Genomic DNA, 15,513 nt, shown 5'->3' on the forward strand with positions numbered 1-15,513 from the left:
GTGGCTATGTATTATGGCTCCGGTGCAACCTCGCCTATTTTTTAGCGTTCACCTCTAGAAGTAAACACGTTTACCGTTACAGTAATTGTTGAGTAAGTGAACACTTAAGGAACAGAAATGAACAGTTTTGAGGTAATTTTACATCAATTTGTTAAAGAAACTGTGCCTACTAAGAAAATAAAAGATACACGGCTGTAAATTTGTAGCATACAGCACACACTGCACAGTTCTGAGGAGAATAACATGTACTAAACAGAACTCATGTAGTATGAAGGTAATTTCTGTGTCATTAACATATACATCCTTGGTAAACAAGGTACAATTTGAAAGCTTAGAATGTCTACAACTCACAACAAAGGAAAATGAGTTAAGGTTTGTAATGTTGGAATAATGCTGAGATTTTTTATAATTCTATGGAAGAAATGGAGGAGAAACAACAGTGCTGATAAAATGCCAGTAGCTAGAACAACAGAAGCTAGCCAGCATATTTTTAAAATTTATAGATAAAATGTAATTGAGGGTATAGAAATAAACCCCCTTTTACTATTACTGCTTGTATTGATGATACTATAGTGTTAATAAACAGAAATGAACGGTTCTAAGGTAATTTAAACTCAAATTATTAAAGAAACTGCCTACATTTAAATTTTCAGCATTTAGCAGACGCTTTTATCCAAAGCGACTTATAGTTATGACTGAATACAGTTTGAGCAATTGTGGGTTAATGACCTTGCTCAGGAGCCCAACAATGGTGGCGATGAGGCTTGAACCGGCAACCTTACTAGTCCAACCTTACTAGAACCGGCAACCTTACTAGTTTGTTGCCGGCTTGAACCGGCAACAAACTAGTCCAGCATCTTAACCACTAAGTCACCACTGCCAAAATAAAAGATACACGGCTGTAAGTTTGTAGCACACAGCACACACAGCACAGTTCTGAGGAGAATAACATGTACTATACAAAACTCATGTAGTATTGGGGAATGGAATCATGATGAGGTAACTTCTGTATCATTAACATATACATTCTTGGTAAACGGTACAATTGGAAAACTTAAAATGCCTACAACCCACAGCTAAGGAACACAATGACATTTTTAGAAATAAGGATTGTATTAGTGTTGGAATTATGCTGAGATTTTTTGTAATTTTATGGAAGAAATGGAGAAGGAAGTCAGAAACAATAGTGCTGATAAAATGCCAGTAGCTAGAACAACAAAAGTACAGCCAAAGTCATAAAAATGAGTTACTGCTGCTTTTGATAAAATAAAAACCACATTAACAACTGTACCTAAACATGGTTGTGTCCATGACAGAGAGCTAACCCGTCAATATGTGTAAGAATAGATGAGACTAATCTGAAATTGCCAGCTATAAGTCCTGATCTAAATCTTTTGTGGGGAATAAAAAGCTAAATCTATCTAATTCTAAAATTTGTAGAAAAAGCTACTTGCAATTGGAAGACAAGACCCACCAAGAGTTTAAAGTAAAAAAATAGTCTTCATGGACTGTGCTAAAAAGTGTCTCCAAAGACTGTGCCACATGATATTAAGGGTACCAACATATTTGTTACATATATAGAAAGGTACTGTTTGGATTTCTGTTATTGCTTCCAGTGTTCCATAGACAGAGCTCAACATTGGATGTTGGACTTTGTTTTAAATTTGACTGGTTACAATTGAACAAATCAGGGCATGGTAAGCAGGTGAGATATTATCTTAGCAAGTGAGATAAATTAATCCCACTGATACAGTGTCACACTGAATCAGTATCAGAATCAGTATGAATTAGTTAAAAATGTACAAAATACTGGGACTATGTCACCTATAGTGACCTAAAATAGGCAACTTTAGACACCGTTTACTGTGATAAACTGTTACACTATAATAACCACCTAACTTTTATAGTTACATGAATCTACAAATACAAATCCAGTACAAAAACAAATACATAAGGACAGTATTCATTTAATTATTTCTGTTTTTTTATTCTATCAGTTATTGCAATTATTTTGTAGCTTAACACCTAAATGGAGGTATTGCATTTACACCTAATTGCAAGATATTTATTACCTAGAATATCATCGTTGACTAGTTTTTTGTTTGAAACTCGTAAATGTCATTCTTATGATGTGCCTGTTATTTATTTATATGAATTTATTTTGCCAAACTAAATGAATGATTGCTGCAATAAATACAAATTTTTTGTAGCTCCAGTTAACCTGACTGCATGTCTTCGGACTGAAGGAGGAAACCCTCGCAGACACAGGTAGAGCATGCAAACACTACACAGAAAGGACCCAGAAAACTCTACCTGGGAATTGAACCCCAGACCTTTTACTTGTGAGGCAACAGTGCTACCCATCAATCCACCCTCTCTAAGGACTTTTGCACTACATGTGTAAGTAAGCCAAAGACGCTTATATAATTATTTCACTTGTATTGTACAGTCACATTTGAAAAAGTCATCTCCCTTAAATAAGCAAATGAAAATAGTTCTGTATACTTTGTAAAATGTGTGTAAATTCCACGTTAACATCTGAATTGTACTTTTCCACAATAAAGCATGAAAGATGAATTGCTGTAATAATTTTAGTAATAACTAACTACTAAGCTTAACAAGTCCAAAAACATGCAGTTAGACCAACTCCAAAATTGTCCCTAAGTGTGTGTGTGTGTATTCTGTGATGGACTGGCAACCTGTCTGGGATGGTTCCTGCATTTCACCCAGTGAATCACCCTGACCCTGACCAGGATATGTTTGTTTGTTTGTTTGTTTATTAGGATTTTAACGTCATGTTTTACACTTTGGTTATATTCATGACAGGAACGGTAGTTACTCATTACACAAGATTCATCAGTTCACAAGGTTATATCAAACACAGTCATGGACAATTTAGCGTCTCCAATTAACCTTACTTGCATATCTTTGGACTGTGGGAGGAAACCGGAGTACCCGGAGGAAACCCACACGGACACGGGGAGAACATGTAAACTCCACACTTAAAGGACCCGGACCGCCCCACCTGGGGATCGAACCCAGGACCTTCTTGCTGTGAGGCGACAGTGCGACCCACTTAGCCACCGTGCCGCCCCTGACTAGGCTCGGTGGTAAAAAAGACAGTGAATGATCAACTGGTTGAGCAGGGACAATTGAACATCCAACTTCAAGCCACAGAAAACAAAAAATTGCACTCTGTGGACAAACTGTTTGCTCGGCTACAAGCTTTCTGCTTCTGACCCCAATAACTTAACCATGGTTTAAGCATAAAAAATAATTTGGTTCTTATTATAATAACTGTGTTATTGTTATTGTCGTATCATGGTTATGGGAATTCTAATATTTACTACATGTACTGTCTATGTGTGTAGTAGCTTCATAAAACCACTAGAGTGAAGCATAGTTATACAGGACAAAAAACTGACCCAAAGCTGTCATTTACCTTGGCATGTCTCAATAGTGTTTTGTGCACAGTTATTCTGGAACAGTCATTTCTGGAAAGGGAATTTCTGTATTCCCTAACTACTGCCAAAAAGCTGGAAGCATATAATTTATTTTACACATCCAGTAGTGGCCAAAACACTTATTTTTGGCCATAAAGTGTATGTAAACATTTGACGTCAGCTGTAGGTTTTCCAAAAAAGTACTTTTGTAGTGGTGGAAAAAAGCCTTTAAAAGTGTTTTATAATGTTCTCCAACCTTCACAGACTTAAAGACGGTGCAGGTGTTGTTTTAATACACTCGGCACTAGGTGGGGCTAGTGTAATAGAAGAAAATAATTCCAACTCTAGGCCAAGACTCAAACATTCTTGAAATCCCTTAAGAAATCATTTAACACGTTGGTAAACTTAACATGGAACAAGAACTTGACCAAACATTTAAGCATCAAGGTTCTGTCAAAGGATCCTGAAATTGCATAATTAAGGCAATCCCTGTGGGAGAAAAGTTCCCGTAAAGTCATGCTTTTCCAGAACAGGTGCATATTCACATGGCCATATTAATTTTCTCTGCCTAGGAAACCAAACAGGTACAAACCGGACGTTCTTTTTTTGCAAGCAAACACCTGCACCAGTGACTGTAAGTGTGAAATCTTATAAAATCCTATGAACAGCCTTGAAAAAATAACATTTATGACCCTGAACTTATTAATAGTAGTAATTATTATGATTGTTAAAGTTTAGTCAACCAATCACTGCATTCTGTAGGAAAATAGAGGGCCTTCTGTGTAGATTATGGGATCCTTCCTAAACTGGTGTAAAAACTTAGGTCAGGTCATTGATTGTGATCTAGTACTTTTTTAAAAACGCTTAGATAGAGGCCAGTAGGACTGGACCGGGCTTGCAGTGTGGCCTTTCCTCAAGTGGATAAGTCCATTAAGAAAGAAGAAAAAAAAACATTGTTATTTACATCCTCCGCATGACCTCATTTCACCTCTTCTCACTGGCATTCCTGCCATACTTTTGACATTTAAGCACAAGTACAAGAGGTGGACAGGGCAAACATAGCCTAATCACACCCAAAGGGCACGTGGGGGATAACAAAACCCCCACTTAACCTGAAAGTTCATGAGCTGATGGATGCCGTCGGTACAGTGTATCACAAAAGTGAGTACACCCCTCACATTTCTGCAGATATTTAAGTATATCTTTTCATGGGACAACACTGACAAAATGACACTTTGACACAATGAAAAGTAGTCTGTGTGCAGCTTATATAACAGTGTAAATTTATTCTTCCCTCAAAATAACTCAATATACAGCCATTAATGTCTAAACCACCGGCAACAAAAGTGAGTACACCCCTTAGTGAAAGTTCCTGAAGTGTCAATATTTTGTGTGGCCACCATTATTTCCCAGAACTGCCTTAACTCTCCTGGGCATGGACTTTACCAGAGCTTCACAGGTTGCCACTGGAATGCTTTTCCACTCCTCCATGACGACATCACGGAGCTGGCGGATATTCGAGACTTTGCACTCCTCCACCTTCCGCTTGAGGATGCCCCAAAGATGTTCTATTGGGTTTAGGTCTGGAGACATGCTTGGCCAGTCCATCACCTTTACCCTCAGCCTCTTCAATAAAGCAGTGGTCGTCTTAGAGGTGTGTTTGGGGTCATTATCATGCTGGAACACTGCCCTGCGACCCATTTTCCGGAGGGAGGGGATCATGCTCTGCTTCAGTATTTCACAGTACTTATTGGAGTTCATGTGTCCCTCAATGAAATGTAACTCCCCAACACCTGCTGCACTCATGCAGCCCCAGACCATGGCATTCCCACCACCATGCTTGACTGTAGGCATGACACACTTATCTTTGTACTCCTCACCTGATTGCCGCCACACATGCTTGAGACCATCTGAACCAAACAAATTAATCTTGGTCTCATCAGACCATAGGACATGGTTCCAGTAATCCATGTCCTTTGTTGACATGTCTTCAGCAAACTGTTTGCGGGCTTTCTTGTGTAGAGACTTCAGAAGAGGCTTCTTTCTGGGGTGACAGCCATGCAGACCAATTTGATGTAGTGTGCGGCGTATGGTCTGAGCACTGACAGGCTGACCCCCCACCTTTTCAATCTCTGCAGCAATGCTGACAGCACTCCTGCGCCTATCTTTCAAAGACAGCAGTTGGATGTGACGCTGAGCACGTGCACTCAGCTTCTTTGGACGACCGACGCGAGGTCTGTTCTGAGTGGACCCTGCTCTTTTAAAACGCTGGATGATCTTGGCCACTGTGCTGCAGCTCAGTTTCAGGGTGTTGGCAATCTTCTTGTAGCCTTGGCCATCTTCATGTAGCGCAACAATTCGTCTTTTAAGATCCTCAGAGAGTTCTTTGCCATGAGGTGCCATGTTGGAACTTTCAGTGACCAGTATGAGAGAGTGTGAGAGCTGTACTACTAAATTGAACACACCTGCTCCCTATGCACACCTGAGACCTAGTAACACTAACAAATCACATGACATTTTGGAGGGAAAATGACAAGCAGTGCTCAATTTGGACATTTAGGGGTGTAGTCTCTTAGGGGTGTACTCACTTTTGTTGCCGGTGGTTTAGACATTAATGGCTGTATATTGAGTTATTTTGAGGGAAGAATAAATTTACACTGTTATATAAGCTGCACACAGACTACTTTTCATTGTGTCAAAGTGTCATTTTGTCAGTGTTGTCCCATGAAAAGATATACTTAAATATCTGCAGAAATGTGAGGGGTGTACTCACTTTTGTGATACACTGTATATTAGGGCTTAGATTTCAATGTTAGACTTAAATCAATGATTTAAAAATTAAATAGTTCAGTTGAATGATCAATACTTGTAATGCAGAAACATCATTTAAAAATCTTACTTCATTACAATGTGTTACATTTCCTAAAATACATTATAGGCCAAAAGTGTGTGGACAGCCCTCCATGTTGTTAAGGTCAGGTATTTTATCCACCATCCATTGCCAACAGGTGTCTAAATATTACAAAAAATGATGTTACAAAATTATGTAGCGACATTTTGAAGAAAGTGTTTTCCTTTTAAAGCATGACCATGCCCCTGTGACCAAAGCCAAGGTCAATGTTGAGTTTGGTGTGGTGAAACTTCAGTGGCCTGAACAGAGCCTTGATCTGGCTTTGTTTAACACCAGTGCCTGACCTCACAAATGCCCATTTGACAATTTGCAAAAAAATCACACAATTCACACTTCAAAATGCTGTAGAAATCCTTCCCAGAGAAGTTGAGGCTAGGAAGCGAGTGAGCAGAGTTTTTTTTCATAAGATGTCCAAGAAGCAATGTATTCAAGGTAGCATCAAATTGTAGATACCAAAAGGTCTTTTGCTTAGTGATGGGGAAATACAAGATCACATTAAAGGCACTTTACAATTTGGAGCTCAGTTCAATCTATGATGAGTAAAACTATCAACTATACACTGATCAGCCATAACATTAAAACCACCTCCTTGTTTCTACACACACTGTCCATTTTATCAGCTCCACTTACCATATAGAAGCACTTTGCAGTTCTACAATTACTGATTGTAGTCCATCTGTTTCTCTACATACTTGTTTAGCCAGCTTTCACCCTGTTCTTTAATGGTCAGGACCCCCACAGGACCACTACAGAGCAGGTATTATTTAGGTGGTGGATCATTCTCAGCACTGCAGTGACACTGACATGGTGGTGGTGTGTTAGTGTGTGTTGTGCTGGTATGACTGGATCAGACACAGCAGCGCTGCTGGAGTTTTTAAATACTGTGTCCACTCACCGTCCACTCTATTAGACACTTCTACCTAGTTGGTTCACCTTGTAGATGTAAAGTCAGAGACGATCGCTCATCTATTGCTGCTGTTTGAGTTGGTCATCTTCTAGACCTTCATCAGTGGTCACAGGACGCTGCCCACAGGGCGCTGTTGGCTGGATATTTCTGGTTGGTGGACTATTCTCAGACAGTGAGGTGTTTAAAAACTCTGTCAGCATTGCTGTGTCTGATCCACTCATACTAGCACAACACACACTAACCCACCACCACCATGTCAGTGTCACTGCAGTGCTGAGAATGACCCACCACCCAAATAATACCTGCTCTGTGGTGGTCCTGTGGGGGTCCTGACCATTGAAGAACAGCATGAAAGGGGGCTAAAAAAGCATGCAGAGAAACAGATGGACTACAGTCAGTAATTGTAGAACTACAAAGTGCTTCTATATGGTAAGTGAAGCTGATAAAATGGACAGTGAGTGTAGAAACAAGGAGGTGGTTTTAATGTTATGGCTGATCGGTGTATAGTTCATCACCCTATCATAATATCTAAATTGGACTAAATATTTAACAAGGCACATAGGTCATGTAACACTTGACCCACTGTAAAATATGGTGGTGGTAGCATTGTGTTAAAAAATTGTTTTTCATCAGCAGACTACTAGGATTATAAATGGTGCAGTAAACAGAGATATTGGGAAAGATTTAAACTGAGAAGGAAGTTTGAGCACAAAACCCAAAGCACACTGCCAGTGTAACACAAATAATTTAAGCGGTAAGTCCTAACCCTGTTAAACATTTATGGTGAGACCTCGACATTGCCTAACCTTAGAGGAACCTTAAAATGGGTCATTTTTTAATCATTACAGAAAAATTACTGGCTATGGTGGCATAGTAATAAATAATAATTACTTATTTCTAAGCAATTTTTAATTTTTGTAAATTGGACATACATATCTGGCTTATTAAAAGTTAGTGTCTTTTGTTGCATCGGTAAAAACACACGCTGCAACCAGAGCTGGGATCTCGAATACATCGTATCGAATCTCAGCTCTGCCTTGCTGGCTGAGGCTGAGCGGCCACATGAACAACGATTGGCCTGTTGTTCAGATGGGCGGGACTAAGCCGGATATGGGTCTCTCTCTGTCAGACTGGTGCAATTACCACCTCTGCTGGCTGATTAAAGGCGCCTACACAGAGATGAGGAAAGAGTGCTCTTAGTGTGTGTCTCTCCGTACACAACGCTAGGTGGCACAACACTCGTCAATGTGTGGGTGATAAGATGCATGCAGCTTGCTGCCCACGTGTCGGAGGGGGCGTGGGTTTGCTTCGATCTCCTCGGGCAGAGCAGGGATCGGCATAGGCAGAGAGGAAGTATGATGCAATTGGACGCGCTAAAGGGGGAGAAAAAGGGGAGAAAATGCATTAAAAAAAAGTTTATGTCTTTTAGAGTACATGGTTTATTACTGCTTATGTATTTTATATAATACGAGATGGTGAGAATACATCTGAGGTTCATTTCACAGCTCAAATTGTCAGCATGGATTAAATAACAATAGAGATCGTCTGCGACTGCTGGTGAGGTTTGACAGAGTCAGAATCTCAACCTGAAAAAAAGCACAGAACAGCTTAAATTACCTCAATGCTCAATTACAACAACTGACTATATATTCTTCTGAATGCCCCCCACCCCCGACCCAACCATGCACAGTCACACACTATTTTGACCAAATTACTTGTTTAACACACACACACACACACTACAAACGTGAGTAATATTAAACAACACTGTTGGAATTCGTGCAGTATTAAGTTTCAGCCATGTGAGCTTAATCTTTAGGGTGGCTGGTAGAGTCGAGTAGTTCCTTTTAAAAGAGATTTTGCTGATGATATCTTGACATAACAATTGTATAAAGCTATGTTCATACTGTAGACCTGAATTATATTGTGTGGATGTGTGTGTATGAGCACCTGTGTTTGTAGAAATACTGTTATCATCATATGCATAATGTTTGTTTAGCTTACCAGCTGTGAACTTTGCCTTCAGCAAGGAGTGTACTTAAGAGCATAAAAAGGCAGTACGTGTGACTTTGGAGAACCGTCTTCCCACTCGGACTCCGTTCTGGACGGGATCGTATTCGTAAAAGTAAAACAGACATGCAGGGCTTCACCACAGACGTCTGTTGATAGAACAAGTTTCTGAAAGCTTCTGAAATGAAAGCCAATAGGGGGTAGTGTGCAGTGATTCTTTGCCATATGCCCTGTCCACTTAAATTAGCAGGGCCTTGCATCCAACAGCATCTGTTTTCAATATGGAGCAAAAACGGAAGGGTGGGTGCTTGGCTTTGCAGCGGAAAGTACAGCCTACTGTACTTTTAAATAGCCCACGGGAGATGCGGGACGGATGTGGGCCATATCATCTTATCCTTATATCTGGACTGCCACTTCTTCAGTTCTTTATACATCAAATGTACAATTATGAATGTGTGTAATGTGTGTGTGTGTGTGTGTGCATGCCTGAGTGTATGACTATGTACTACGGTGGCACCATGTGAACAGAAACCATATAGCACCCTACCCCCAGGCTACTAAACCGTAGCTGGCTCACTTATCACACATACCATGGTCTGAATGTTTGTAAATGTGTTTTTTTTTCTTTGAAAGGTTGGTGTTTTCCGTCTAACAAAGTCAGAGAAATAACTCCCTGAAGATAAGAATCACTGTAGCTCCTCCATAATTCAAAGCTTTGCCATAATTCACACTGCACCACTTTAACTAAAGGGGCTGTCTGTTACCGGGGCCAATTGTACGTTTGTCCTCCAAATTGTTGGTGCAGTAGCGAGCTCATGGAGGCAGAAAAAAGAGCCCAATAGCAAAATAATGATGACCTGCATATGGATTTTAGACTGGTCATATTTTGCTGGTTGCAAACACACACACACTCACACTGAATAAATTCCATATACACACTCACACAGGCTTCAACTGGAGACTCGTGCTTAAATCTATTTAACTGTGTAATTTAGCCAGAGAAAAGAGGAAACAGAGAGAGTCTGTCTTCTTGTTTCTAGCCACTCCAGGGGCGTATTTAGGATAGCATAAATTTATGCTATTAAAGAAGCACTTGTTAATGTTTTATGTTTACTAATACAGATATTATGGGAATACCCTGGATGGCTAGAAGAATGTGGACATCTGGCCATAAGCTTGTAAAATATCTCATTCCAAAACATGACAACACTACGACAGCGTATTAGGGCCACTGTAAAAAATATGTTATGTTTTGATTTCAAAAATAAAGTCGAAATGATTATGAGAATAAAGTCGTAAAAGTTTTGATTTCGAGAATAAAGTCAAAATGATTATGAGAATAAAGTCTTATAAGTTTCGATTTCGAGAAAAAAGTCGGAATGATTATAAGAATAAAGTTGAAACATTATGGCCAAAGAGTGTGCAGCCGTCGTGGGCTTGTCAGTTCAGAGAAGCACCGGTCTCAGTACCTGGATCAGCACACAAGCGCTGAGAGCAGCGTTTCAATGCTCGTTAGTGTGGTTATCCAATAACTTGCGTTGACTTTTTTTGGGTCATTGTTTGTCAGTGCAATCATTTATAGCAATGCCATACGGCTTTAGTTTATCGTATGAGTCCACAAGGCTCGGTTGAGGTACTGGCAACGACGCAGACGCCGAGCGCACCGGTGGCGCACGTTCTTCTAAATAAACACAGTTAGTTCAGCATCCTTATACTAATAACAAACTGGTGCTGATGTGCAGGAGATCGAGGATTTTTTTCTTTGTGAAACTGATACGAAAGTATAACTTTACCAAATCATGAACATCCCCCATTTAACACAAGGAAGTTGCTATCGACTTTAATCCCGAAATCATCTCGACTTTAATCTCGAAATCATCTCGACTTTAATCTCGAAATCATCTCGACTTTAATCTCGAAATCATCTCGACTTTAACTCAAAATCATCTTGACTTTATTCTCTAAATCACTTTGTGCATAGGGGCACAGTCATGCTGCAATGGGGAAGGGTCTTTTTTAAACCAATGGCAAAAAGTTGAAGGCACGGGGGCACATAAGCGGCTCGGTGGGTGGGTAGCACTGTCGCCTCACAGCAAGAAGGTCCTGGGTTCGATCCCCAGACGGGGCGGTCTGGGTCCTTTCTGTGCGGAGTTTGCATGTTCTCCCCGTGTCTGCGTGGGTTTCCTCCGGGAGCTCCGGTTTCCTCTCACAGTCAAAAAACATGCAGTCAGGTTAATTGGAGACACTGAATTGCCCTATAGGTGAATGTGTGTGTGTGTGTGTGTGTGTGTGTGTGTGTCTGCCCTGAGATGGACTGGTGCCCCGTCCAGGGTGTTACTGTGTGCCTTGCGCCCATTGAAAAGCTGGGATAGGCTCCAGCACCCGGCCATGACCCTAATTGGATAAGCGATTAAGAAAGTGAGTGAGTGTGTGTTATGCACATGTTATTTTATATACCACAGTTGTGAAAAACTGTTTAGTCACAGTTATTACTCTTTATAACCGATAAGGGATATATGGATGTTCGATTAAATTTGGATTTAAATGTCCATAAAATAATAAAATCATAAATTACAAAACTTGTTTAGTTTGTTTTTAGGTTACATTTGTGTGATATAGATATGATCTACAATTATTTGGTGTAATAAACAGGAAATCATGCAGTAATAACAAGGGGTTAAAAAGCATTACTTTAACAGGGCGGGTCACAACAGAACATTTTGTTATGTCAATATCCAATAGAACTTTTTTTTATTATGTCATTCTCCACATGTTTGCATTCTGGTTTCCTCCCACCAGTAGGTGGATAAGCTACTCTTGATAGGTGTGACTGAGTATGTGATACCCTGTGTTAGATTGGCTTGGATGGATTCCAACCTTGGATCCAGGGTTTTTTAGGATAGTCCCCAGACTTTCTGGGACCCTGATCTATTTAAAGTGGTTACTGAAGATAGAAGACATGATAAAAAAGAATTGATAATAGTATGGCTTCTCACAGAAATCAATCAGATTCCATTAATTACAGGTACTTGACTAACTTGAAATCATCTTTACAGTTGTTCACACTTCAATTCCAAGCAGCAAGTTAATAGTAACAAAAGCACTGAAAAATCATTTATTTATCTCATGCATCTCAGAGCGGCTCTGTGAACTGAATGGCCAAATTGATGCGTGATCATAAACGCAGTGCTAAAGCTGCACCGGGAGCTGCTGTGCAAAACCATCTGGAAAAGATCTGGCATTTTTCAGAATCCAGTTTTGTTTAGCTAGCGTCAAAGACACACATACGCTAGCTGCTGTGCACTCTCTTGCCTGAATGAATTCCATTTTTCCATTCACACCAAGGAAGGAGATACAGCACAAGGCAAAGCAGAATCTGATAAGGCTGATGACAAACCGAGGGGATTGTTGAAAGGCTCCTGACGTTTTTGGCACCACTTCCTTGACCCTTTCTATGTGCTGAAATGTGGATCACTTGAACAGACTCCTCTCACCCCTGAGATACTGGAGTAATGTGCTAAAGATAATGTTTTACCAGCCATCGCCATGCTCACCTTGTTTGGCCCAAAAATGCTTGTTACAGGGTGTTCGTGAACATTTTACCACCAGATCAGATTTCAGTAGGGATTAGACATACAAGCAACTAACAGAAGTAGCCTGTTCAGCATCAAACCACTATTGTGTATGCATTTATATTTTTACTGCAGCTACGCAGGGCTGTTTTTTCTTTCTGCAGCTCTGCTAATCTGAATAAACTTGTTACAGTTTCAAGTTCAAGTAAGGAGGAAGTCTGGTTTCTCACACATGGCAAAGGAATTCAGACTGTTGAAAAATTCTTGGCCCTCAATGATTTTGAGATTAATTATTTGGACATATATTTAAGCGCGCTCCACATGCTTGGTGTAGCACTTTAGCTGGACCTTAATATTGTAGTCAAGACCAGGATGAGCAAAATCCACAACCACCCATACCATGACAAGCCCACGGCCCACACCAACTGAGACTGAGACATGACTAAGACCCACACTAGCCCATACCAAGTACAGGTCAAGACCAACACCAATAAGATCCACACCAATAAAAATCCAGACAAGAGCAAAACCCACAACCACCCATATCATGACAAGCTCAAGGCCCATACCAAATAAGACTGAAACATGACCAAGACCCACACTAGCCAAGACCAAGTACAGGTCAAGACCAGCACCTATAAGATCCACACGAATAAAAATTAAGACAAGCAAATCCCACAGCCACCCATATCATGACAAGCCCTAGGCCCACACAAACTGAGACCAAGACATGACCAAGACCCACACTAGTCAAGACCAAGTCCAACACCAGTAAGACCCACAGCAACAAAGAGCAAGACAAGAGCAAAACCCACACCAAATGATTCCAAGAAAGGAATTACCTACAGGGGAACAAACCAAGACCCACATCAGCCATCACCCATCACAAAAACAAGACTTCTAATGGTCAAGACTAGAAGCTGATTCTCTCATGTGTATGAAAGTATTACTACATTGCTCAAAAAATAAGAAAACGCTTAATCATTACAGTGTAACATCAAGTCATTTAAACTTCAGAGATATGAATCCGTCCAGTTAGGAAGGATAAGCAATTGTGAATTAATTTCACCCACTTTGGGGCAAATGAAAGTGAGAACAGTTGCACTGGAGAGGCAACAGCAAGACAACCCTTCTTCTCTAGTGTCCTTGTCACTACTGGTAGCATGAGGCGGTACCTGCAGCCCATTCAGGTTGCACAGGTAATCCAGCTCCTCCAGGATGGCGGAGTGTATTACACCCTTCGGTAACATCCACGACAGAAACGGTAGTTACTCCTTACACAACATTCATCAATTCACAAGGTTATATCAAACATATAGTCATGGACAATTTTGTATCTCCAATTCACCTCACTTGCATGTCTTTGGGCTGTGGGAGGAAACCGGAGCACACAGAGGAAACCCACACAGTCACTGGGAGAACATGCAAACTCCACACAGAAAGGACCCGGACCACCTTACCCGGGGATCGAACCCAGGACCTTCTTGCTTTGAGGCGACAGTGCTACCCACTTAGCCACAGTGCCGCTCATGCATACATGTCATCACAAGAAGGTTTTCTGTGTTTCCCAGCACAGTCTCAAGAGCATGGACACGGGCCATTAAACGAGGACAGCTAGAGCTAGACAGGGAGGAGCACTGCCAGAGCCCTACAAAATTGACCTCCAGAGGGCTACTAATGCTCATGTTTCTGACATGAACATCAAACTGTCAGAAAGTCCATGAAGGTGGCATGAGGGCAGAACTTCTTTTAGTGGGACCTGTGTATACAGCCCAGGACCATGCAGCTCGATGGGAATTCGTTAAGCCATAATTGGCAGGTCCGCTATTGGAGCCCTGTTCTCTTTACAGATGTGTGGTCCGATCCAACAGACGAGCTACTGTAGCTCAAATTGCTGAAGAAGTTAATGCTGGTTCTGATAGAACGGTGTCAGAATACACAGTGCATCACAGTTTGTTGCGTATGGGGCTGCATAGCCACAGATCAGTGAGTTAGGAAGGTGGTCATAATGTTTTGCTTAATCTGTGTGTGTGTATATATACAGTGTATCACAAAAGTGAGTACACCCCTCACATTTCTGCAGATATTTAAGTATATCTTTTCATGGGACAACACTGACAAAATGACACTTTGACACAATGAAAAGTAGTCTGTGTGCAGCTTATATAACAGTGTAAATTTATTCTTCCCTCAAAATAACTCAATATACAGCCATTAATGTCTAAACCACCGGCAACAAAAGTGAGTACACCCCTTAGTGAAAGTTCCTGAAGTGTCAATATTTTGTGTGGCCACCATTATTTCCCAGAACTGCCTTAACTCTCCTGGGCATGAAGTTTACCAGAGCTTCACAGGTTGCCACTGGAATGCTTTTCCACTCCTCCATGACGACATCACGGAGCTGGCGGATATTCGAGACTTTGCGCTCCTCCACCTTCCGCTTGAGGATGCCCCAAAGATGTTCTATTGGGTTTAGGTCTGGAGACATGCTTGGCCAGTCCATCACCTTTACCCTCAGCCTCTTCAATAAAGCAGTGGTCGTCTTAGAGGTGTGTTTGGGGTCATTATCATGCTGGAACACTGCCCTGCGACCCAGTTTCTGGAGGGAGGGGATCATGCTCTGCTTCAGTATTTCACAGTACATATTGGAGTTCATGTGTCCCTCAATGA

This window comes from Trichomycterus rosablanca, chromosome 9, assembly GCF_030014385.1.
Source record: "Trichomycterus rosablanca isolate fTriRos1 chromosome 9, fTriRos1.hap1, whole genome shotgun sequence".
Lineage (NCBI taxonomy): Eukaryota > Metazoa > Chordata > Actinopteri > Siluriformes > Trichomycteridae > Trichomycterus > Trichomycterus rosablanca.